Consider the following 27,867-nt stretch of genomic DNA (forward strand, 5'->3'; position numbering starts at 1 on the left):
CAGTTCTCTCATGTTGGATGAGAGTAACCTTTCCTGAGGGGTCCAGGTACCCTGGACCGGATGGTCGTCCAGATGGGCTCCCCACCCTAGAAGGGAGGCGTCCGTGGTCAGAGTGATCCACAGAGGTTGAATCAAGGACTTCCCATCTGTCAGGTTCGTCCACCACCTGAGAGAGGCACGGACTTCGGACGACAGGGTGCATTTTTTGTCCAACCCACTGGGGTTGCGATTCCAGGCAGTCAAGACCTGATCTTGGAGAGGTCGGAGGTGCCACAGGGCCCAGGGGACTGCTTCTGCAGACGCTGACATGTGGCCCAACATCTTCATTAGAGTTCTGATGGGCACTCTGCGTGGTACCGACAAAAACTCTGCGGCTCTTATGACGCGCTCTCTCCTTTCTGGGGTGAGAGACAGCGTCATCCGAGAGGAGTCTAGGACAAACCCCAGAAACCTTCTTGAGGTAGATGGGATGATCTCGGATTTTTCCCAATTTATGAGCCACCCTAGGTGTTGAAGAAAATCCAGGGTCAGTTGAAGATGAGCTTGAAGAATGTCTAGAGTCGCGGCTTTTAAAAGCCAGTCGTCTAGATAAGGAACAATCTCTAGGCCTTTTAGTCTTAGAGCAGAGACAACTGGAGCCACCACCTTTGTGAAGGTGTGGGGAGCGGAGGTAATGCCGAACGGTAGAACAGCAAATTGGAAATGCCTTACCATACCTTTTATGGTGACGGCGATTCTTAAGAACTTCCTGTGGGCAGGAAATATAGGGACATGAAGGTATGCATCCTTCAAGTCTATAGTGACCATGAGATCTTGTGGGTTCAGGATACTGACCACCGAGCGAATGGTTTCCATTCTGAACCGCCTTTTCCTTATAAATCGGTTTAGGTAGCGCAGGTCTATTATCATGCGCCAGTCGCCATTTGGTTTGGGAACCAAAAATATCGGGGAGTAGACGCCAGATCCTCTTTGATCTGGGGGAACTTCTTCCAAAGCTTGCTTTCCCAAGTATTGGAGAACTGAGGTTTCTATGACAGCCTGTTTAGGCTGAGGAAGTAACTTTGTTAAGACAAACTTCCTTGGGGGAGGGGAGGTAAATTCTATCCTGTACCCCGACTGAATAACCTTCAGAACCCAGGGATCCTGGATTTCTTGCATCCAGGTTGTAAGGAATAAACTTAAACGTCCTCCTACTGGAGGAGGATGGGCAGATAGATTCTCTGCAACAAACACTTGAGGGGAAGGGAGAGGGAAAACGTTGGTGGATGTCAGTGGAGAGTCATAGCTCGGCCTTCCGGTCTTTACCGCGGCCGCGACCTCCACCACGTCTTTGAAAGGACTGACGTCTCTGGGATCTAGGAGGGCCCTGGGACTTCCCCCCTCTTGCTCTACCTTTACCCCGAAAGGCCTGAACAGGAAGGCACCTGCCTTTCTTGTCAGAATAACCTTCCATTATGCGATCCAGCTCAGAACCAAATAGCCAAGTAGGCTCAAAAGGCATCCCACACAAGTTAAACTTGGAGGTGTTGTCCGCTACCCAAGGGCGTAACCACAAGGGACGTCTGCTAGCAGAAGCGAGTGCCATGGACTTGGCAGCTAGCTTAAGGTGTTGCTGGGAGGCCTCGCAGAGGAAGTCTATACCAAGGAGGAGTGTCTTGAAGCTGTCCAAGATGTCTTCCCTGGGGACATTGTTGTCAATCTCAGTCTGTATGCGCTCTACACGCTCCTTCACGAAGTCAGACACTTCTCCCGAGGCAATAGCCACAGAGGCAGACGCTGATGCTGCTGAATATGTGCGTCTGAGAAGGGAATCCACCTTCCTATCAAGCGGGTCCTGGAGGTTGCTTCCATCATCCGCGGGAACCAAGACTCTCTTGGACAGTTTATTTACTGCCATATCAACCTTAGGAGGTGGCATCCAGGAATCAGATTCCGCGTCCGAGAGAGGGTACATCAATTTGAAGGTACGAGTGACAAGCGCAGGTTTATCTGGGTGCTTCCACTCAGCCTTCATCATCTTTTTGCGTGCATCATTCACCTTAAAAACCCAAGGTTCTCTAGAGGTGGATGCAGAGGCTTCCCCTTGGTCAACATCCTGGTCCCTTGACCGGATGGACCTAAGTAATCTCTGCGTCTTTTCCGCAGGGAAAAGAGGCGGACACATCTTCACCTCAACAGGCTGTTCAGACTGTACAGATGACCTCTGGTCCAATACATCGATCGACATAACGGATTCTTCCGCCACAGAAGGAGGAGTGGATTCAGTTCTAGCTCTTTTGGGAACAAGAGCACTCTTAATTTCAGATATGGAATTTCCCATAAACTCCTTCATCCAGATGAACATGTCCTGGACAGTAGGTTCAGCTGGATTAGTGGACGGCAACCGGGACACCTGTTATATTCGTAAGCGTCCGGAAGCGGAGTGCCGCAATTGGCGCAAGCTAGATGGCGTTTTTTGGCGCTAGCCTTACGACCACCAGAGTGTGGGTCACTAGAGGAAGGAGTAGACATGACTCTGGAAAGAAAGAAAATAAGTTAGGGATAATAAACAAAATTATTATCGCCCTAACGCCAAATAGAGAGGGAGAGAAACCTATAATGCAGATAGGAGCTCTAACCACTAATGCTAGGCTTGTAAATAGGACTAGCTATGATGGCAGCAGAGACTGAATGAAGGTCTCAGCTGTCTTTATATGGGAAGGGGCCCGGAAGCCCCGCCCCCTTCAGAGAAGACCAGCCTGCAATAGGCTGAAACACCCGGAGGGAAATTTTAATAAAAATTATCCACTGAGCCCTTCCCTAACTAGGAAAGGGCTCACGCCTGAATTTTCACCTAAGTATAAACTTAAAAGGCAGCGCAAAGCGCTGAAGAAAGTGAGGCCGGGACCGGAAGTCGTCAGATGACGTACTTCCGGTCCACGGCTCGCACAGTGTAATGGAGGCGAGCGTGCGCCGGGACACGTGGGACGCCAGGCGGGTAAGAAAAAAACCCGCAGCGGCATCCCTAATGCTATGAGGGATCACCGGATCCTTGTAGCAAATAAAATAGTCAAAACAAATAGTTTTAAGATAAACCAGGCCAGAGGCCCAGATAATATAAAGAGAAAAAAACAGGGGGCAGTTGAAAAAGGTACTGCGCCCCAAAAATATCTCCCCAATACAGGGGAGACATCCAGGCAGGCTCCAAAGGAGCCTGCACCGTCCTGCTGTCCTTACACAGGACAGAAAAAAAGCGAGATGGCCTAGGGGAGGAGGCCTTTTATGGGGGGGCTAATTAATTTAAATTGCTTGGGCGGAATTAAAAATTCCACCGTCCTGCCAGCTTCACAGGGGCAGAACACCCCACTTGTGCTGCTGGTTAGGACGTAAGGGAAATGAAGATTTTGAATTTTCCCCTTCAATTTGCTGCTATTCCTGTGAAACACCTAAAGGGTTAACAAACCTTTTGAATGTCATTTTGAATACTTTGAGGGGTGCAGTTTTTATAATGGGGTCATTGATGTGGTATCTAATAAGAAGGCCCTTCAAATCCACTTAAAAACAGAACTGGTCCCTGAAAAATTTCGATTTTGAAAATTTTGTGAAAAATCGGAAAATTGCTGCTATACTTTGAAGCTCTCTGATGTCTTCCAAAAGTAAAAACATGTCAACTTTATGATGGAATCATAAAGTAGAAATATTGTATATGTGAATCAATACATATTTTATTTGGAATATTCATTTTCCTGATAAGCAGAGAGCTTCAAAGTAAAAAAAAAAATGCAAAATTTTCAATTTTTTCATCAAATTTTTGAATTTTTCACAAAGAAATGATGCAAGTATCGACAAAATTTTACCACTAACATAAAGTAGAATATGTCACGAAAAAAACAAACAATCTCGGAATAAGAATGAAAGGTAAAAGCCTCCCAGAGTTATTAATGTTTAAAGTGACAGTGGTCAGATGTGCAAAAAAATGGCCGTGTCCTACAGGGAAAATTGGCTGGGTCCTTAAGGGGTTAAATGATACAAAAGTGGTTTCAAAATTGTGGCCCTCCAAATGTTACAAAACTACAACTCCCAGCATGTTGTAGTTTTACAACAGCTGGAGGTCCACAGGTTGGACACCACTATATATAAAACTCAATGGGGAACATTTATCAATGCTGGTGTAAGGTAGTAAAGATTTTACCCGTTTGCCTGATGTATTGTTTGCACAGTTGCTCAAAATTTAAAGGGGTACTCCGGTGGAAAACGTTTTCTTTTTTTTTTTTTGTTAATCAACTGGTGCCAAACAGATCTGTAGATTACTTCTATTAAAAAATCTGAATCCTTCCAGTACTTATTAGCTGCTGCAAACTTCAGAGGAAATTATTTTCTTTTTGGAACACAGAGCTCTCTGCTGACATCACGAGCACAGTGCTCTCTGCTGACATCTCTGTCCATTTTAAAAACTGTCCAGAGTAGGAGAAAATCGCCATAGAAAACATATGCCGATCTGAACAGTTCCTAAAATGTGTCAGCAGAGAGCACTGTGCTCGTGATGTCAGCAGAGAGCTCTGTGTTCCAAAAAGAAAATAATTTCCTCATTAGTATTAAGCAGCTAAAAAGTACTGGAAGGATTAAGATTTTTTAGTAGAAGTAATTTACAAATTTGTTTAACTTTCTGGCACCAGTTAATAAAAAAAAAAAAAAGTTTTCCACCGGAGTACCCCTTTAACAAAAAGGTGCCCAGGACTTGATACATTTTTCTCAATTATAGAAACCAGTGACCTGTAGAGATTGGTTTAAGCTTTGTGCTCTGGCATCTGACACTTTTGTACATGTCCTAAAAACACTTCTAAATTTACTTTGCGCAAATAATAAATACAGCTCCATTGCAAGTGGCATACGGTGCACCAAACAGTAGATAACTTTGAAAGGTGTTCTACCAAAAATTGCCCAAAATTTTCAGGGACATTTAGAACATTGAAGTGGTGTAAAGCACTACTCTTCCTCTACATAGGATTTGATAAATCTCCCCCTATGTGAGTATTGTATGTTCCAGCATCACTTCCAAACGGCTGAAGATATTTCGATAAAATTTTGTACACATGTTACTTATATGTCAACTAAAAACATAGGATAGGTAAGTTAACCCTAACCCACCCCCATTTGTGAGGGTTGGGGGTTTTGTTTAACCCCTTAAGGACCAAGGACGTATCGGCACGCGAGTCCTTACCCTTTCTATAACGTGGGGCCACGCCGTGGCCCCGCATCATAGCAGGTCAGGCCCGGCCTCTAACAATGGCCGAGACCCATGGCTAATAGCGCGCAGCATTGATCACGGTGCCGCGCGCTATTAACCTTTAGACGAGGCGTCCGTGGCGAAATCGCAGCATCCCGAACAGCTGTGGCACAGCAGGAGGGTCCCTTACCTTGCCTCCTGGTGTCCGATCGCCGAATGACTGCTCAGTGCCAAAGATCCAGGCATGAGCAGTCAAGCGGCAGAATCATCGATCAATGGTTTCCCATGAAAAACCATTGATCAATATAAAAGATCAGTGTGTGCAGTGTTATAGCCCCCTATGGGAGCTATAACGCTAAAGAAAAAAAAAGTGCAGAAAAAAAGTGAATAAAGATCATTTAACCCCTTCCCTAATAAAATGTTCCCATTTAAAAATAAACATATGTGGTATCACCGCATGTGGAAATGTCCGAATTATAAAAATATATCATCATTAATTAAACCACATGGTCAATGGTGTATGTGCAAAAAAAATTCCAAATCCAAAATAGTGCATTTTTGTTAAATTTTTATATCATTAAAAAAATGAATAAAAAGCGATCAAAAAGTCCGATCAATACTAAAATTTCAGATCACGGTGCAAAGAATGAGCCCTCATACCAGCTTATACGCGGAAAAATAAAAAAGTTATAGGGGTCAGAAGATGACAATTTTAAACATATACATTTTCCTGCATGTAATTATGAATTTTTCCAGAAGTACGACAAAATCAAACCTATATAAGTAGGGTATAATTTTAATCGTATGGACCTACAGAATAAAGAGAATGTGTCATTTTTGCCAAAAAATGTACTGCGTAGAAACAGAAGCCCCCAAAAATTACAAAATTGTGTTTTTTCTTCAATTTTGTCTCACAATGATCTTTTTTTCCCGTTTCGCCGTAGATTTTTGGGGTAAAATGACTGATGTCATTACAAAGAAGAATTGGTGGCGCAAAAAATAAGCCATCATTTGGATTTTTAGGTGCAAAATTTTAAGAGTTATGATTTTGTATAAAGGTAAGGAGAAAAAATTGAAAGTGCAAAAACGGAAAAACTCCTGGTCCTTAAGGGGTTAAAGTCCCATGCAAGTCTAGGGAAATTTATGTTCCAGCATAACTTCCAAATAGCTGGAGATATTTTGATGAAACTTAGTACACATATTACTTTTATGTCAAACAAAAATATTTGAAAGTTAAATTAACCCTAACCTACCCTTTTACGTAAAAGGATGGGGTTTTTGCATTAAAGGGGTACTCCGCCCCTAGACATCTTATCCCCTATCCAAAGGATAGCCAATAAGATGTCAGATCGCCGGGGACCCCCGCAATATAGCAAGCAACACGCACCTGCAACTGCTTCCTGAAGGGCTGGAGGATCTTAGGCTAATTCTTCCCGACCACGGGGACGGAAGATCGTGGCGTCACGACTCTGCCCCATTTGACGTCACACCCCGCCCCCTCAATGCAAGTCTATGGGAGGGGGCGTGCATTTGGTAGGAACACCGGGTACTCAGCTAGTGTTAGCCAGCACTATTGATTCCAAACTATTGTAAAGACCTGGCTTACAGGTGCAGGCTGCTGGGCTAAATATACAGCAACAGGAAAATACAGCAGCACACTGCTAGCACAAAGATATACATCCTGCACCCCTGCATTTGCTGACCACCGAATCAGCTAACTGCAGGTACCTGCATCCTAATGGCTCCCTAAACTATCCCAAGGACGCCATATGATATTGCCCTATTCTTAATGTGGGAACATCATCCTGTGGTTAAATGCCCTGTGCCCTCACATACTAGGCTTACCTCTACCAGCCTACAACAATACAAACTAAAACCATATTAAACTACTGTATCCGTGCAAGTATCGCCTCTGCGCCTACACATTTGCCGTACCAATCTAAGGATGGTATTTATCTATATACAAGAGGGAACACAAGCCCTTGGACCATTACCCACATAACTTCATCTGGGCCTTCATTATCTAAGCACATCAGAATATCTATCTATACCTCTATGTCGTATCACGATCATACTACTATTCAGTGAGATAGGTGACGGAAGAAACTATACTCCTGCTCTCCAAACACTTGTCCCTGAAGAGTTGCGATGCTTGAAATTGTGCCGCAACGAAACGCATTGGAATTATGTGGTTCTAATTTGTACTATATCTGTATGCAATCATTGTACCAATCTGATGTGCTTACAGTTGTATACTCACCGAATAATTCAGCTGAGGTCCACAAACCGGCTGATTTTTTGCTGGTGACGTGCTATACGTACTGCACCCGGTACCTCCATTCCCTCCAAAACCAGGGAGAGATAGGAGGTTCCTGTTGTAGGTTGGCGTTCTCTAGGAAGGCCTCCCTGCAGTAACAGGTAGGGGGTCCTATGCGACTAGTAGGGCCAGTATAGCCTTACTCTAGCAAACTATCCTCAAAATAGGACAAGCTAGGTTTGTGAAGAATTTTACAAACATTGCATTGTACCTTCTATTGTTTAAATGTGTGAATTTTTTGTGCCTATATAACAAATGTACACCAATAAAAGTATGTTTTTAAGTATCCTAGTGTTTTTTCCTATTGCCAATTGAATAGCACAAAGATATAGATAAAACATGACTATATAGATAAAACATGAGTATATAGATAGAACATGAAAAGCTATACAGCTGTAGTGCAATAAATGAAAATATGAAACTATGAAATTATGAGGTACTTAGCTTGCAAATTTGGTGGCCAAATAGCGTGGACCATCCCACCACATGTGCTGCTGTATTCTCCTGTTGCTGTATATTTAGCCCAGCAGCCTGCACCTGTAAGCCAGGTCTTTACAATAGTTTGGAATCAATAGTGCTGGCCAACTTATTCTTTGGTTGTATTACACATACGGGTGAGAGGCTACCTCCATGTTGGCTCTTGCACCCCATCCACCTCTATTAGGTGTATAAAAGGTGCCTTGGATATTTCAGACCTTGCAATTTCTGCTGTACTGTTCACACAGAGGCATATTCATAGTGTAGGGTCCGTCCCAGAATGAGGCCACCTTACCGTGGTGGTACGGTCCACGCTATTTGGCCGCCAAATTTGCAAGCTAAGTACCTCATAATTTCATAGTTTCATATTTTAATTTATTGCATTACAGCTGTATAGCTTTTCATGTTCTATCTATATACTCATGTTTTATCTATATACTAATGTTTTATTTATATCTTTGTGCTAGCAATGTGCTGCTGTATTCTCCTGTTGCTGTATATATATATATTTTTTATGCATACTATAACTCCAATTTTATATGGAAGTATTGAGAGGTTATTTCTGTGGGATTCTGTATGAAAATAAGATGGGAGAAGACTTTGGCACTAGAAAAACAGGTTCTAGTAAGAAAAAGAACTTGTCAAGTAGATTCTTGTGAGAAATTTACAGTACTACATTTGGAGGCAGTACAAAATTCTTTAAAGCGTACCTGTCATATCACAGAAAAAAATAATGCTTCTATATGCAACTCACTAGGTCATGCAGGTTCTTTACATGTCTTTTTAATGTGTCTAGCTTCTGTATTTGGCTCACAAACCTCTCCAATTCTGCTGATTACTCATTCTGACATCCACTGCTCAGGAAGGGGACTGTCCTAGGCAAGTACTGAGCCTGCACTCACTCCCCATGCATTTACTTTCTCCCTGAGTCTGCTGTGCAGAGTCTATTCATCCAACCACTGCTGCTCTGTAACCCACTCCTCTCTGTTTTCAGACAGGAGTCTGATTGGACAGGCGTGAGCACAGAGGAGTGCTAGTTGTGCCCTCACTTCCTAGACTTTGTCCCTGTTTGTGTTTCAGCTGGGACAAAGATGATGCTACAGTTACAGCTGGATAGTATAGTCAACAAGGAGCTAAACATTTCTTATGAAGAATATTAGAAAGGTTAATATTTTGCCAAGATATACAATATATAAAAAGTTTAATTCTGACAGTGCCCATTTAAAGAAGCAAACAAGGATTCCTTTTACAATCTTATGCTCTGTTGGTAATATACATAAAGTACATAGTAGCGCTGACTTATGAGCTCCTTTTTTAGTCCTGAAAATGTGATCACTTGACCTGCGCTCAGACTTTCTGCTGTGTGATTAAGAGAGCCAGAAAGCAGGTCACAAGGTAGAACAGCAGAGCCGGGAGCAGAGATTGTAATTCAGAAATAAAATTGCTAATAAGAAAATGAACGGCTCAACTATTTTCTCTCATTACCATATTAACAGTGCAGAAAATAAAAATGTGCTTATTTTAAAGGATGCAGTATTTAAAAAAGATTCAAACTTCACAATTAAAAAAAATTACTTTACATAAATTATGTAAAATTACATTTCTTGAAGAAGTGGAAGAAACAGGATGGACTTTGGCTAAAGTAGTCATAGATCTTCATTTAAAAAGTAGGTTGGAGATGGTTGGCCCACCAAATACTTCAGTCCAGTGTTTGTCTTCTGAGCGCTAACTAACTAAACGCATTACAATTTACAACAGTCACATACCATGTAAAAGTCCTGCACCAGACTTTGCTTTCTCCTGGCTCCTACAGGTGTAGAACTGTCTGTTTTTCCAAACTGGGAGCTGTCACTTAGGAAGCTCCAAACCCCAAGCATTCCTCACTAAGGCTATGTTCACACGATGGAATTTTTTATTTCAATGGGATTCTGCTGCACTGTTCACATGACAGAATTTCAGATTCCAGTGTCCACAGAAAGAATAATCATGTCTATTCTTTCTCTGGAGTCCATATGGAAATGCATTGCAATGTGTGATACAACGCATTTCTGGGGTGGAAAATGTTTCCATGCGGAAATTCAACCGTGTAAACATAGCCTAAGTGTACTCAGCTGTAGGATGAAGTAGAGTAGTTAGACTGGGAGCCATCTCTTTGTCCATCCCTCCACATTCTCCATTTCAGTGACTATTAAAGCCTCTTCAGGTGGCACAATGCCGCAGTGCTAAGATGGATGCTTTTAAATGGGCACCATCAGAATCAAAAACTTTTTATATGTTGTACATCTTGGCAAAACATTAACCTTTTTCATATACTTCATAAAAATGCATTTTCTTTTTATAGAAATCATGGATTATAAAATAGACCACTAGGGTCATAATCCACTAGAACTAGGACATAATCATGTCTAGCTGCAGTATCATCTTTGTCCTAACTAAAGCAATGGCTGGGACAAAGTCCTCACTTCTGTCCTGAAAACAGAGATAAGGGGTTACAGAACAGCCTGCAGTGAGTGGATGAAAATACCCAGCACAGCACAGCAGAGGTATTTGTGAGCCAAATACAGAAGCTAGACACATAAAGAATCTGTATGACCTACTGAGTAACATATACAAGCATATGAAGACTTGAAGAGAAGAGACGAGGAGGTACTTGTAGTTCAGCCAAAACACTTTAATCCGGTATGGTCAAAGATACAGCACTGGCCAACGGGCCATTTCTCGCTCACATGCGTTTAATAATGGCCCAATGATTAAGCGCATATGAGCGAGAAATGGCCCGTTGGCCAGTGCTGTATTGCTGACCATACCGAATTAAAGCATTTTGGCTGAACTACAAGTGCCTCCTCGTCTCTTTTCTTCAAGTCCTTGTTTGCCTAGTTTCTGGAGGATTGAGCACTGTGAAGAGCCATCATAGAGTTCTCAGGTACAGTACTGTGTTTACACTACCTCGTGGGACTTGAGGTACGTGGCAGTGCCATATTTATTCCTTCTCCCTACATGGATATAGAAGCATATGTTATTTCTGTGATATAACACGTGAGTTTTATGAGGAACTATATACTTCTAAAGTACTTTTCTTATATATAACCACTGTCATATGGCGCCACACATGGGCAGCAAACAAAGGCAAATGGTTGGTTGCATACACCTCCGTACCACAGAACCATAGGGATTTATTAAACTGTGTGAGATAAAAAATAGAGTGATTTTCCCACATGAACCAATCACGCTCAGCTAACGAGCTGAGGTAAAGTGATAGCCGAGCTGTGATTGGCTGCTGTGGGAAGATCACTCTTTTTTTTATCTCACACAGTTGGATAAATCTGGGCCTAAGTGTTTTGGAATTTTGAGGTTAGAGTATTAAAACTTTTCCATTTTCAGCAGAAAGGAAGGATTTAGCTTTATAGGTATATAAAATGATATATAGGTAAATCTTTATGTATAATACATGCTTCTCTTTGTCCTTATATCGCACTTTATCGCTCCTAAAATGTTCACTACTGAGTCTATTTTTATTATTATTATTTTTATTATTATATTTTAATGTCTACTCTCAATTGCCAGATGTTCCCCAGAGGGCTTAGACTGCACAAGCTCATTTTTCATATTCTTTTTAAGTATTTTATATATTTATTTATTTATTCTTTTGCTGCTTTATCTTTGTTTTGTCTCTCTTTTTTATTTTTTTATTTTTTTTTAGCGCATCTCCAAATAGCAGGTCTCCCAGCTGGATGCTTATTCTGTTTCAACATCTTAGGCTCTTTAGCTAGATTTGATCTAATTCTCCGTAGCTTCTCCTTGCGTCATTGAGAAAAATCATTCAAAAAGTTCTAACCTTAAAGTGGTTCATTGAGAAATCTATTTTTTTTTCAGCAGCACCATAAAATTAGACTCCTTCTGATTTACATGGTAGCTAGCCAGACGCTCCCCCCCCCCCCCCCCCCCCCCCCTCCCTTCCCTTAGATCTTTATGGATCAAGGACAATGCATCTGACTTTAACAAGGGTTGTTAACAAATCAGGCAGAAATATTTCTATAGCAAGCAAGTCATCTGTCAAATAAACTGAGTTTTCGTTCAGCTAAAAATATTTCCCGTATTCCGCAGCATTTTTCTGTGCAGAAGGAGTTGTCAGTTTATTTTCCAACCATTGTCTCACTGTATTTGTTTAAGCAAAATCTTCCTACGCTGAGGATTGCATTTGCCAGGGAAACTATTATTGAACAAAGCAATGACAATCCAATTATAAGGTAATTAAACTGCAGCAAGTGTAGTCACAGAGCACAGAGTAATTCCCAAGGCACAAAAGTGGTAGAATGTGAGGAGAGTGATGGTAGCATGGTGTTTATGATGATAATATAATTGAATTATTACACATTTATTGTGATAACAAAGGGGATGCCCTAAGTAAAAACACAATGCTATTGATGAAAGCTCGGGTAACTAAATATACAGAGGAGGATATAAGTGTATCCAGATATTCAACGGACATAGATATTTAAATACAGAATATGCTTAAAGGGGTACTCCGGCGCTTAGAGTTCTTATCCCGTATCCAAAGGATAGGGGATTAGATGCCTGATCACGGGGGTCCCGCCGCTGGGGACCCCTGTGATCTTGCACGCCGCACCCCAGTTAAAAATCAGTCCCCGGAGCATGTTCGCTCCGGGGACTGATTTTAACTGGGGTACGGCGTGTAAGATCACGGGGGTCCCCAGTGACGGGACCCCCGCGATCAGGCATCTTATCCCCTATTCTTTGGATAGGGGATAAGATGTCTAAGCGCCGGAGTATCCCTTTAATGTGAAATAAAGAAGTGTCCTGACTTAATATGACTGAACAGGAAGGCCCGTTTCACATACGCGTACCTAATACAGATCCGAGGTGGCCCCATAAATTACATTAGAATTACAGTCCACAAAATAATAATAATTGATATTAATTTTATTCATTTTGTTTAGTTTTATAACTTTTCATTATTGTTTCTGCTCCTGTTTTTGCCTAAGAATATTGACCAAAATAATATGTGTTAACCCAGACTTGTTGAGGCCAACATTGGGCTTGAATTTAACATTAATTACCTTCTTAATGATTCTATAAGCATTTTGGCCCAGACTTGCTATTTTTAATGAAACAGAATTGTGGCAAAATTTATGCCCAAAAATGTACATGACTTGCACGACATTTACTTTAAGTTGTAGACACCTTTCGGACACTTTTCTGTTGCAGGAGGGGGGTGGGGTGTTTGCATCAGAAGTAAGAGATAATGTATGACACAATGCACCAAAAAATTTGCAAAAACGCTGTCACGGTTTAAGCCAACTAGACTAGACAGATTAATCAAATAGCCTAAGCAACTGTGACAAATCTGTCTTATTTTTGGTGTAATCTAAGTTTTAGTAAATCTTAGACAATTGTTGCAGTGTTTTAAAAGCCCATTTAACCCCTTGATGGCAATGGGCGTACATTTATGCCCATTGTCAGCTCACGCTGTAGAAAAGCATGCTCAGGAGCTGAGTGCGCTTCATACCCAGCGGGTCCTGGGAGTGTGGGAGGGAGAAAAGTGACCTTACACTTACAAACAAGGGACCCTGGGACTTGTAGTTTAAGGGATGAAGCTCTAACAGGAAATAGCCATTTCACAAAAATAAATCAGCAGCGTTATGATGGACTCACAACACAGCAATTTAGTCCCAAGACAAGTACGGATCCTTCCTAACCATGTCCATTACTGTCTGGCAGGTAAGTACTAAAGTCACCTTATGTTTTATAACCCCTTTAACATCTATCAAGAGAGAAGACAAAGGCACTTGTACCTTCATATGTGGTAAGGCACAAGCTTTATTTGGGAACACCCTGTGGGTTATATGTGGGGAAATAAATGAAACCTTTTGTTGTTATTAAATATTCATCATGTCCTGGAGGACATATGGCCATAACAAATTGTTTGTGATGAATTTCTGGTCCTTTGATTATTTTATTCAAAAAATCTATTACATTCGTAAAGCCTGTTTGTCATTTTGTATTAAATGCAAACAATATGTATCCAAAATTTTCCTGCACAAGAATATCCTTATGTAAGGTCATGTTCCTGGTGTTGCTTTTAAATGAAGTAACAAACAGAGGCAGGGCTCTCAGAGGCTACCAGTTTTCCGTATTCCTTTTAGATTTTCATACTGTGAAAGTGAACATGAATGGCAGCAAGCAGAGATCTTTAAAAGCCTAAGGAATTTCAATATAGTGGAATATTATATTAAGATCTAGTTATGAAGAAACACGGTAACCCACACTCACCGCTAGGCTTCAGCCAAAGGCGACTGCCGGCAGTTTCACCCTGTGTGCGCTTCTTCCGGCCTCCGACGAAGCTGGAAGAAGCGCACACAGCGTGTAGCTGCCGGCAGTCGCCTCTGAGCACCCTGCAGTGTGTCTGGAACCGGGGACGTCTATTGAAGCAGATGAAGCAGAGTTGGCTGGTTGATGCCTACCAGTCAGTGCGGGTAACTGTGTTTCTTCATAACTAGATGATATTTGTGACTTGGATTTTTCTGGGCCCAGCACCGCTGGACCCGCGTACTTAGGACCTCAGTCTCCCGCAGTGATAGAAGTACCGCTGCCCACCATACTTATCTGCGATATAGCAATAGTGGCACTACATCTTGTTTTGTGTTTATATTAGATTAAGAATCGTTTCTATGTTTCTAACCATAATACCCCTTCTAGCATTGAGGTGACACTAAACAGTATCAGAACCTGCACAAACATCAGAGTCACGAACAAAAAGGAAAACTCAATGTGACTGTTTATGAGTCACCTGTGATTAAGAGAATAAATAACAAGGACTCAATCCTTTAGGGCCTTTAAATATCAATATAAAGACCTTTAATTCATTCCTTCAAGGGTTATCTTAAATGCTCAACTCATTAAACTGTGCAACTGATGTATTGGCAAGTCTTCTATTACCTTACGGTAAAATATATAACTGCATTTAACACAAAAGAACGTGACAGACCTCAGTGTACAGTGGAAAAAGGGCAAGAGAAACATTCAGATTGTTTGTAGTAAAAGAGGTAAAGGTCGGTCACAGCTCAAAATTAAAAAAGGAGGAATAGTATTTTGATATATGCACAGAATATTACTCTCAACTATTAAACTACTATGGGCCTCATTTACTAAGAGTGTTCAGTTTTTACTAGTGGGAAATATAATTTCAGACTCGTAGGATTCCACTCCATTTACTATGGAGATTCACAGATTTACAAGTCAGGAACATTTTCTGACCAGCTATTTTTAGGTGGAAATTTCCAGCCATTTATTCACTGGATTTTCTGTGAATTCAATAGTAAATAGGTCGGGTTGTGAAACCACTCCCCTTTATGACAGACCACACCCCCTTTTCAGCTTTTCACATTGCAATGTCGGGTTAGTTGGATTTTCCTGGTACCCACTGTCGTCCACTGTCTGAGACATGTCTCAGACAGACAGTCTCAAATATGTCTCAGACACTAGGCAACAAAATAACTTGGAAAAACCCGACAAAAGCTGGTAGGTTTTAGCTTAGTAAATGAGGGCCTATATCTTGAATGCCTATATGCTGTAATGTCTAGCATGGCTTCTAACTCTTTCTGGAAAAACATTCCTCATACAGCTACCAAGATGGAAAAATGCCTGGCTCTCGGAATATAGTAGTAAAAAAATAAAAAAATAAAACATGTAATCCTCCTAATTATCCCCAATACGCCTTATTACAGCGGCTCAGGAGTCATCAAATTCTGAGCTGGTTTTGGAGCTGATCCTGCTCTATATTAGGCAGGTGTTGGCTATACCTTACAGCCAACATCTGTCTGTATCTGCAACAGTCAGGCTGTACTAGAATATTGCAGATTTCACAGTGAAATCAGTGAAGGGCGAAGGAGTTAAAGAAGTTGTCTGGTTATAACAACGTGTGTCTAATCATTGGGGTTCTGACCACTGGGGCCCCCACACAATCTCCAGAATTGAGCCAGTCTCTTCCTTCTTAGGCGAACTGGTCTCGGGAGTCACAGCCCGCTCCCCCAATCATTAGCCGCAATAATATCCTACCTCAATGGGTTATTGGTGGACCAGTTAATCTCAGAAAGTGAGGGCCAGAGTTCTCTGGGGTAAGAGACGGGCCCTGTTCTGGAGATTGCATGGGGTCTCAGCAGGCAAACTCCCTGCAATCAGACACGCATCCTCTATCCTGTGGTTAAATGGGCACGGTCATTAAAACAAATTTTTGCTATTGCACTCCTTATGGTAAATAAAAAATCTTTCTAATGTATTATGTTTAAAAATGTTTTATGTTTTATGTGTGTTTAGAAAAGCTGCCACTAGGTGTCTCCCTACTTGTCCAGAGCACATTTCCCACTATCTCTTGCACTGACTTTGGACTCCTGCTGTGCTTACATTTTTCTCCAGTGCATAGAAACAATACAGTAAAGACACAGTAAAAGAAACTCTGTAAAATTACTCACAGGGATTGTGCACACAGTAAAGTCTTAAAGGGGTACTCTGGTGCAAAACAGGTGTTTTATACCATTACCGGGAACCATGTGATCTCCAGGCCAGCTGCAGTGGCGTCCGGAACATGAGAGTGTGGAGCGAACTCCACTCCGTGCCTCCTCCCATAGACATGAATGGAGGGGGAGTGGCGGCTGTAGTCGCCAGTCATCTGGCACGGAGCAGAGTTCGCTCCGTGCATGGATGATCGGGGTGCCGCGCTGGCAATTGTGGGGGTCCCCAGCGACGGGATCCCCGCGATCTAACATTTTATCCACTACCCTTTTGACAGGGGATAGGATGTTTTGCGCCAGAGCACTCCTTTAAGGGTTAATAAGCACAGTAATGTCACAGTACAGAGATAAACCCCTTATTGAAGTTGTAGGAATTATATTAACAAGTACAAAAACAATGTAAAGAGTTAAGTACACTGCAGTCATCATGTGCACAGTCATATCAGTGTAGTGCAAAGTGATGACATAATAATAATACACACTGTGATGTCACAGTACAAGAATAATGTATAAGAAAAAAACACATCATGTATGGTCCTACTGTCTCAGTTCTGGTTCTGGATCACCTTTGCTCTGGCTTTGTCCATGTGTAAAAATGTTATGGTCAATTTGGTGACGCTTTTACCAAGACCTAGAACAAGCAATAAGACTACATTATGCATATGGTCTTTGTTAAGGATCTGCCTAGTCTATCACCACGTATTGAAAAACCCTAATAAGAACACAACTTTAATTTTCAAGAAAAGCATGAACTTTACAAAATGAAAAGAACACTGTCTTCCTGCAATTTTGTCCTTCTAAATTCTAGATCAAAGCTAGCAAAATGTCATCGGTTAAAATATCCATATTCACATTCTCATTAATTATAAACCAAAAGCATCACTAGTCAGAGAGAGTTAGTTATAAACATGTCGTGGGCTGGATGTCTTACAGCTAAATTAAAAACAAAGTTACTATACATGTGCTATGATATTGACTTCATGTTATATATCATGTGTATCATCTTAAAGTGGTACTCTGCCCCTAGACATCTCATCCTTTGGATAGGGGATAAGATGTCTAATTGTGGGGGCCCCGCCGCTGGGGACCCCCACGATCTTGGCTGAGGCAGCCCAGACATCCGGTGCATGGAGAAAACTTCGCAGAGGCTTGTGACGTGACAGTCAGGCCCCGCCCCTCAGTGCAAGTCTATGGGCGGGCGCGTGCCGGCCGTCACAACCTTCCCATAGACTTGCATTGAGGGGGCATGGCCGTGATGTCATGAGCGGGGCATGGCCGTGACGTCACGAGCCTCCTGCGCTGCAACTGACACTCTAAACGAACGCCGGGTGCAGCAGGGAGATCCCCAGTTGCGGAACCCCCGCGATCAGACATCTTGTCAAGGGGCGGAGTACCCCTTTTAGTCTATTCTACAGTAAACCAGTAACTCGATAGCCATGTTGGGGTTTTTCCTTCATATTTGTTATATGTAAAGGACATGTCATCAATTTCTAAACTATAAGGGGACCCGACCACTGAGGCCCATGTCAAGCAGCAGAATGGGGGTGTATGGTCCTAAGTTTGAAGTAGACAGATGCCTCCTATTTACTATAAAGCCTAAGAGTGCAATCTTACACCAGATTGGATCACCGAGCGCTCATCATAAACTATGCAGACCAAACAATATGTATAGGCATAATCCTTTTTTTTTAAATGAGTGCAATTTTTGCTGTAGCTTTATCTGTCATTCATAGCAGGCAACCTTGAGTAACTCAAGACCCTAAGGCTATGTTAACATGGCGGAATACCGCAGGAATATTCCACACAGACATTCCGCTGCAGCAGAGTCCCATTGATTTCAATGGGATTCTGCTGCAATGTCCACACCAGTGGCGTAGCAATTGCGACCAGGCCTCATAGCCAGGAAGGAGACCAATGATTGGTTGGTGGGGGTTGTGCAATCATGAGGAGACCTAGGATGGGGTCGGGAGGGGGGTGCCATAATGAGGAGACTTCCTAGGATGGGGTCCTGGGGGGGTTGGGGTGCAATAATGATAAAGAGGAGACTGAGGATGGGGTGTGGGAGGGGTTTGGGGGGCTGGCTGCAATAATGAGGAGACCTAGGATGGGATCGGGGGGAGGGTTGGGGTGCAATAATGAGGATGACGAGACCGAGGATGGGGTGCGGGAGGGGGTTTGGGGGAAGGTTTATTGATGAGGAGACCAAGGATGGGGTGCGGGAAGGGGTTTGGGAGAAGGTGTAATGATGAGGAGACCGAGGATGGGGTGTGTGAGGGTGGCTAGGGGTGAGGTATAATGATGAAGAGACTGAGGATGGGGCACAGGGGGAGGTGCAATGATGAGGATACCGAGGATGGGGCACGGTGGGGGGGGGTATAAGGAGACCGAGAATGGGGTGGTCGGTAGGTTTGGAAGTTGTAATGGTGAGGAGACAGAGGATGGTGGGGGTGGGAGGTAGGTTTTGGAAGGTGTAATTAAGAGGAAACCGAGGATGGGTTGCGGGGGGGGGGGGGTTGGAATGTGTATTGATGAGGAGACCGAGGATGGGATGCGGGGGGAGGTGTAATTATGAGGAGACAAAGTATAGGGTGGGGGGGTAGGTTTGGAAGGTGTAATTATGAGAAGACCGAGTATAGGGTGGTGGGTAGGTGTAATGGAAGGGAAAAGACCGAGGATGGGGTGGGGGGGGAAGTATAATGAGGAGGAGAACGAGGATGGGGTACAGGGACGCAGGGGTTGGGGTTGGAAGGCTTAATGATGAGGAGACCAAGTATGGGGGGTATGGAGTGCTGGTGCAGGGGTGAGGAGACCAAGGATGGGTGGGGGGTTGATGGTTGTGTGGGGTATATGGGTGCATGGGGTGAGGAGGAGACCAAGGATGGGGTGCACTGGGTGTATGGGATGAGGACACCGAGGATGGGGTGTGTTTGGTGTATGGGGGATGAGAAGACCGAGGATGGTGTGCATGGGTGTATAGGTTAATGAGGAGACCAAGGATGGGTTGTGTGGGGTGTATAGGGTGATGAGGAGACAGAGGATGGGGTGGGTGGGGTGTATGATGTGATGAGGAGACCGAGGACGGGGTGCGTGGGGTGTATGGGGTGATGAGGAGACTGAGGATGGGGAGAGTGTATGAGGTTGTATATGGGGGATAAGGAGACCAAGGATGGGGTGGGGAGGGGGCATTGGGGTGATGAGCTGACCAACCATGGGGTGAGGGAGGAGACAGAGGATGGAGTGAGGGGTATGCGATGATGAGGAAACAGAGGATGGGGATGTGTGTATATGTATGATAGATGTGTGTGTATGTTTGCATATGTATGTATGATAGATTTGTGTGTATGTATGATGTGTTTATGTATGTATGTTGTGTGTATATGTGACAGATGTGTGAATGTATGATGGATGTGTGTATGTATGTATGACGTGCATATGTATGATAGATGTGTATGCATATATGATAGCTGTGTATATGATACATTTGTGTGTGTGTATGTATGAGATTTATGTATGATGGATGTATGGTAGATGTATGCATGTATGATGGATGTGTGCATGTATGATAGATGTATGTATGATGGATGTGTATATATGATGGATGTGTATGTATGATAGGTGTATGTATGATAGATGTGTGTATGTATGATAGATCACTAATCTATTATACGTCCATTGTACATAAATCTATCATTCATACATACACACATCCATCATGCATACATACACATATATATCATATACACATCTATCATACATACACACATCCAATATATACACACACCTATCATACATTCAATCTATCATATACACAGATATCTATCATACATACACCAGTCATATAAACATCTATCATACCTACATACACATACTGTACATCAATGCGGAGGGGTGGGGAGCCAGGGCACGATGGGGTATAGGTCGGACTAAAGCAGCAAAAAATTAAAATACTCCACTAATGGGTTGGGGAATATTGGTTTAGATTGGTGTCAAATCTGTTGCTCTCCAGCTCTTGCACAACTACATCTCCTATTATGTTTTGACTGGCTTCTGGAGCAGGACTTTGGGCCTAGGGGGGAGGGAGGCAGAGGAGTCTGGAGAGGACTTAAGGGTCTGGGGGGGGGATTCATGTGAGCATGAAGAGGACTTACAAGTCTAGGGGGGAAGAGGGGTGGAACAAAGCAACTGGGGTGGAAGACTTATATTATGTGACGGGTACAGCGTATAGCAAAGGTTATATTTAGAGGTTGTGGCAATAAAATATTTAGAGGGTACAGTGTGTGGTAATACTATATTCAGGGGGTACAGTGGTTGGCAGGTCTATATTTAGAGACGGCCCTACCAAGGGTCCCGGTGGGGCCATGGTCCCAGGCAGCACTTTTCAGGGGCAGCCCAAGAATTTTTTTTTCCCCTGGTGAAAAAACATGTATGCCGTCCACCGCTGCACTGCCACCCGCCACTGGTCACTCACTGTTTTAAAGTGGCTGTGGCTCATGTGCAGTCCAGGCTGCTGAACAGGCAGCTGACGCCGCGGCTGCTTTAATTCAGGGAGCTGCGGCGGGGCCCACTCTGACGAGGAACGCACTGACGTTCTGCTAAGGAGCCGCACAGGAGGATGTCAGTGACTTCACTCGTCAGAGTCGGCGGCCACGCCGAGAGTCGTGACCCATCCCTGCCTGCAGCACCTGTGCCTGCTGAAGACACAGGCCAGGTGAGAACCAGCAAGCAGAGGGATCAGAGGTGAGGGGTAACTTAAATGGAAGGGGGGGGGTGTTTGGGTGGTAACAATGAAATGGCAAGGGGGGTAATCAAAATGGTACAGGGGGATCAGAGTGGCCACATCAACTCCCAATCCACCCTCTGATCCCCCTGTGCCATTTCAAACCCCAGGCAGCACAATTTCTTGGGCTAGCCCTGGGTACAGTGTGTGGCAGTATTACATTCAGGAGGTACAGTGGTTGGCAGGGCTATATTCAGGGGGTACAGTGGGTGGCAGTATTATATTCAGAGGATACAGTGTATGGCAGGATTATATTCAGGGGGTACAGTGGGTGGCAGGATTATATTCAGAGGATACAGTATGTGGCAGTATTATGTTCAGGGGGTACATTGTATGGCAGTATTATATTCAGGGGGTACAGTGTGTGGCAATATAATATTCAGGGCATCGCAGCACAGACACTGAATAAATACTGGCTCTTACTTCACCAAAGCCAGGAGCCTTGTGACACATAATGCCCATCCACCACGATGCCTTTCACCTTCTCACACAGTATTATATTCAGGGGGTACAGTATTTGGCAGAAATATAATGATTATTGTCTTCATACAGAGGATGAGGATCTGTTGACAAATTATGGAACCAATGATGTCCGGGTGTCAGATTCTGCAGAGAAGATGTAGCTGAAGAAGACCGGGAGCCTGGACCAGATGAGGAAAAAAAGGAAAGACAACAGAGAAGACGTCACTCAGATCACTGATAACATTGTGTATTCTCCTGACTTTCCCATCACTGTTGTAGTCACTTGTAAGGTTTCTAGCGATGATGGGTGATGATGTACCTCAATATGTGGCTCTCCAGCTGTTACGAAATGGCAACTTCCATAATGCCTGAGGCTCTTCATACATGATGGGAGCTGCAGCTTTGCAACAGCTGGAAAGCAAGTTGAACCAAGGTGATTGGTAAAGGTCCCAGAAGTCTGACCCCCACCATAAAAATGGTCTGCTTACTTTAACCCCTTAAGGACTAGGCCATTTTATACCTTAAGGACCGGAGCGTTTTTTGCAATTCTGACCACTGTCACTTTAAACATTAATAACTCTGGAATGCTTTTAGTTATCATTCTGATTCCGAGATTGTTTTTTCGTGACATATTTTACTTTAACATAGTGGTAAAATTTTATGGTAACTTGCATCATTTCTTGGTGAAAAATCCCAAAATTTGACGAAAAAATTGAAAATTTTGCATTTTTCTAACTTTGAAGCTCTCTGCTTGTAAGGAAAATGGATATTCAAAATAAATTTATTTTTTATTCACATATACAATATGTCTACTTTATGATTGCATCATAAAATTGACGAGTTTTTACTTTTGGAAGACACCAGAGGGCTTCAAAGTTCAGCAGCAATTTTCCAAATTTTCACAAAATTTTCAAACTCAATATTTTTCAGGGACCAGTTCAGGTTTGAAGTGGATTTGAAGGGTCTTCATATTAGAAATACACCATAAATGACCCCATTATAAAAACTGCACCCCCCAAAGTATTCAAAATGACATTCAGTAAGTGTGTTAACCCTTTAGGTGTTTCACAGGAATAGCAGCAAAGTGAAGGAGAAAATTCAAAATCTTCATTTTTTACACTCGCATGTTCTTGTAGACCCAATTTTTTTATGTTTGCAAGGGGTAAAAGGAGAAAATTTTTACTTGTGTTTGTAGCCCAATTCCTCTCGAGTAAGCACATACCTCATATGTCTATGTTAATTGTTCGGCGGGCGCAGTAGAAGGCTCAGAAGAGAAGGAGCGACAAGGGGATTTTGGAGAGTATATTTTTCTGAAATGGTTTTTGGGGGGCATGTTGCATTTAGGAAGCCCCTATGGTGCCAGAACAGCTAAAACCGCCCACATGCCATACCATTTTGGAAACTAGACCCCTTGAGGAACATAACAAGGAATTAAGTGAGCCTTAATACCCCACAGGGGTTTCACAACTTTTGCAAATGTAAAAAAAAAAAAAAAAAAAAATATCTAAAATGCTTGGTTTCCCAAAAATTTGACATTTTTACAAAGGGTTAAAATACCCCCCAAAATTTGAAGCCCAATTTCTCCCGATTCAGAAAACACCCCATATGGGGGTGAAAAGTGCTCTGCTGGCGCACTACAGGTCCCAGAAAAGAAGGAGTCACATTTGGCTTTTTTGAAGCAAATTTTGCTCTGGGGGCATGCCTCATTTAGGAAGCCCCTATGGTGCCAGGACAGCAAAAAAAAACCACATGGCATACCATTTTGGAAACTAGACCCCTTGGGGAACGTAACAAGGGGTAAAGTGAACCTTAATACCCCACAGGGGTTTCACGACTTTGGCATATGCAAAAAAAAAAGAATAAATTTTACCAAAAATGCTTGATTTCCCAAAAATTTGACATTTTTACAAAGGGTTAAAGCAGAAAATACCCCCCCAAAATTTGAAGCCCAATTTCTCCCGATTCAGAAAACACCCCATATGGGGGTGAAAAGTGCTCTGTTGGCGCACTACAGGTCCCAGAAGAGAAGGAGTCACATTTCACTTTTTTGAAGCAAATTTTGCTCTGGGGGCATGCCTCTTTTAGGAAGCCCCTATGGTGCCAGGACAGCAAAAAAAAAAACACATGGCATACCATTTTGGAAACTAGACCCCTTGGGGAACGTAACAAGGGGTAAAGTGAACCTTAATACCCCACAGGGGTTTCACGACTTTGGCATATGCAAAAAAAAAAGAATAAATTTTACCAAAAATGCTTGATTTCCCAAAAATTTTACATTTTTACAAAGGGTTAAAGCAGAAAATACCCCCCAAAATTTGAAGCCCAATTTCTCCCGATTCGGAAAACACCCCATATGGGGGTGAAAAGTGCTCTGCTGGCGCACTACAGGTCCCAGAAGAGAAGGAGTCACATTTGGCTTTTTTGAAGCAAATTTTGCTCTGGGGGCATGCCTCATTTAGGAAGCCCCTATGGTGCCAGGACAGCAAAAAAAAACACATGGCATACCATTTTGGAAACTAGACCCCTTGGGGAACGTAACAAGGGGTAAAGTGAACCTTAATACCCCACAGGGGTTTCACGACTTTGGCATATGCAAAAAAAAAAGAATAAATTTTACCAAAAATGCTTGATTTCCCAAAAATTTTACATTTTTACAAAGGGTTAAAGCAGAAAATACCCCCCAAAATTTGAAGCCCAATTTCTCCCGATTCAGAAAACACCCCATATGGGGGTGAAAAGTGCTCTGCTGGCGCACTACAGGTCCCAGAAGAGAAGGAGTCACATTTGGCTTTTTTGAAGCAAATTTTGCTCTGGGGGCATGCCTCATTTAGGAAGCCCCTATGGTGCCAGGACAGCAAAAAAAAAACACATGGCATACCATTTTGGAAACTAGACCCCTTGGGGAACGTAACAAGTGGTAAAGTGAACCTTAATACCCCACAGGGGTTTCACGACTTTGGCATATGCAAAAAAAAAAGAATAAATTTTACCAAAAATGCTTGGTTTCCCAAAAGTTTTACATTTTTACAAAGGGTTAAAGCAGAAAATACCCACCAAAATTTGAAGCTCAATTTCTCCCGATTCAGAAAACACCCCATATGGGGGTGAAAAGTGCTCTGCTGGCGCACTACAGGTCCCAGAAGAGAAGGAGTCACATTTGGCTTTTTTGAAGCAAATTTTGCTCTGGGAGCATGCCTCTTTTAGGAAGCCTCTATGGTGCCAGGACAGCAAAAAAAAAAACACATGGCATACCATTTTGGAAACTAGACCCCTTGGGGAACGTAACAAGGGGTAAAGTGAACCTTAATACCCCACAAGGGTTTCACGACTTTGGCATATGCAAAAAAAAAAGAATAAATTTTACCAAAAATGCTTGATTTCCCAAAAATTTTACATTTTTACAAAGGGTTAAAGCAGAAAATACCCCCCAAAATTTGAAGCCCAATTTCTCCCGATTCAGAAAACACCCCATATGGGGGTGAAAAGTGCTCTGCTGGCGCACTACAGGTCCCAGAAGAGAAGGAGTCACATTTGGCTTTTTTGAAGCAAATTTTGCTCTGGGGGCATGCCTCATTTAGGAAGCCCCTATGGTGCCAGGACAGCAAAAAAAAAACACATGGCATACCATTTTGGAAACTAGACCCCTTGGGGAACGTAACAAGGGGTAAAGTGAACCTTAATACCCCACAAGGGTTTCACGACTTTGGCATATGCAAAAAAAAAAGAATAAATTTTACCAAAAATGCTTGGTTTCCCAAAAATTTAACATTTTTACAAAGGGTTAAAGCAGAAAATACCCCCCCAAAATTTGAAGCCCAATTTCTCCCGATTCAGAAAACACCCCATATGGGGGTGAAAAGTGCTCTGTTGGCGCACTACAGGTCCCAGAAGAGAAGGAGTCACATTTGGCTTTTTTGAAGCAAATTTTGCTCTGGGGGCATGCCTCTTTTAGGAAGCCCCTATGGTGCCAGGACAGCAAAAAAAAAACACATGGCATACCATTTTGGAAACTAGACCCCTTGGGGAACGTAACAAGGGGTAAAGTGAACCTTAATACCCCACAAGGGTTTCACGACTTTGGCATATGCAAAAAAAAAAAGAATAAATTTTACCAAAAATGCTTGGTTTCCCAAAAATTTAACATTTTTACAAAGGGTTAAAGCAGAAAATATCCCCCAAAATTTGAAGCCAAATTTCTCCTGATTCAGAAAACGCCCCATATGGGGGTGAAAAGTGCTCTGCTGGCGCACTACAGGTCTCAGAAGAGGAGTTACAAATTTTGCTCTGGGGACATGCCGCATTTCGGAAGCCCCTATGGCATACATTTTGGAAACTAGACCCCTTGGGGAACGTAACAGTGTTACAGTGAGTACTTACACCTCACAGGTTTTTTTGAAAAGTGGGCCATAAATTGAAAAATTTGATTTTTTTACAGTAAAATGCTGGGGTTACCCAATTATTAACATTTTCACAAGGGGTAATATGAGGAATTGGGTTACACATTTTGGAGGGCTTTTCCCCCTGACTATAAAAATACATCCACATATGGGGTAACGTGCTGGACGGGCGCACAACAAGGCTCAGAAGTCATAGAGGTCACTTTGTATTTGTGACCTTTGGCATATCAGTAGCTGACGGTTACATACATTCCGAGGAAAATACAAAAATGAAACACCCACATGTGGCACCATTACAGAAAGTACCCACCCTGAGGATTGGGTATAGGGGTAAAGAGGACATTTTTAATGCACAGGTGTTTCCTAAATTTATTTTCCAGGAATGGATGAAGGGTAGCTTTTGAATATTGCAATTTTCAACCTATACTCTGCTTCATTTTTCTGGGAACAACTAACATGTGACTCCGAATTGTCGCCTGGAAATACGACAGAGCTCAGCGAGAACTCTTCGCATTTGAGGCGGATGTTTGTTACGGACCTAACAGTTACATACATTCAGAGGAAAATACAAGAAAGGAACACCCACATGTGAGCCTATTACAAACAGTACACCCCCTAAGGAAGGTGTATAGGGTGAAGTGGAGATTTGGAACAGACGGGTGTTCCCTTCATTTATTTTCCAGGAATGGATGAAGTGTACTATGGGGGGGAAAAAAATTGCAATTTTAGAACTGATATGCCAATTATTTTCCCAGAATGATGACCCAGAGTACAGCCAAAAGTAAAAATGATGCCCGCCCCAAACCCTATACTCTGAATCATCATTCTGGGAAGGGGATATGTGGGGCCGTCCCTATTCTGTTACCTCAAATGCGCAACCCGCTCAGGTGGAGAGAGAGAGCGTTGCGCATTTGAGGCAACTGCAAACCTCCAATGCTGTTGACTCTGTGTCCCATGACCCATTTTTGGGGGACAAAGATATTATGAGGGGCATTGGGAAAGAGGTTTTGGGTTTGATTTTTTGGGGGTAGGGTATTTTGGTATAAAATTTGGAAGATAATGTACCCTGGACTGGTACATTGGAGCCGAATTCTGGGGAATGAAATTTAGGGCAAAGGATGGAAAATGTAGTACTCCATGGAAGTGTGATACTCCCTGAAGCAGCCTATGCAGAGGCCCGGATGATCGGGGCAAGTGTCACACTGAGTGGTGGTGTCCCTCCGTCTCCCCTTCCTGTGACACACTCTGCATCTTTTCTGGGTTCGTCCCGACCTTCCAGTGTTGGGGATCACACCTGGAAAGTGTTGGCCGGGGACGATCCGGGGACCTAAAGTTCCAGAGGTGCTCTGACCCGCTCTTTGGCGATCACCATAGATGAGGGCCTTTAGAACTACCTCTTGGTACTCCAGGTATGTCCCTGTGTTGCCAGCGTTCTGGTACAGTATAAAAGAGTTGTACATGGCAACCTGTACCATGTAGACCGCAACCTTTTTATACCATACGCGTGTTTTCCGCATGGCATTATATGGCTTGAGGACTTGATCAGAAAGATCAACTCCCCCCATATACCGATTGTAGTCCAGAATACAATCGGGCTTGAGGACCGGTCCCGCGGTACCTCGCACAGGGACAGGGGTGCTGCCATTCCCATGAATTGTGGTGAGCATAAGGACATCCCTCTTGTCCTTATACCGGACCAACAA

Source organism: Hyla sarda, chromosome 6 (genome assembly GCF_029499605.1).
Source record: "Hyla sarda isolate aHylSar1 chromosome 6, aHylSar1.hap1, whole genome shotgun sequence".
Classification (NCBI taxonomy): Eukaryota; Metazoa; Chordata; class Amphibia; order Anura; family Hylidae; genus Hyla; species Hyla sarda.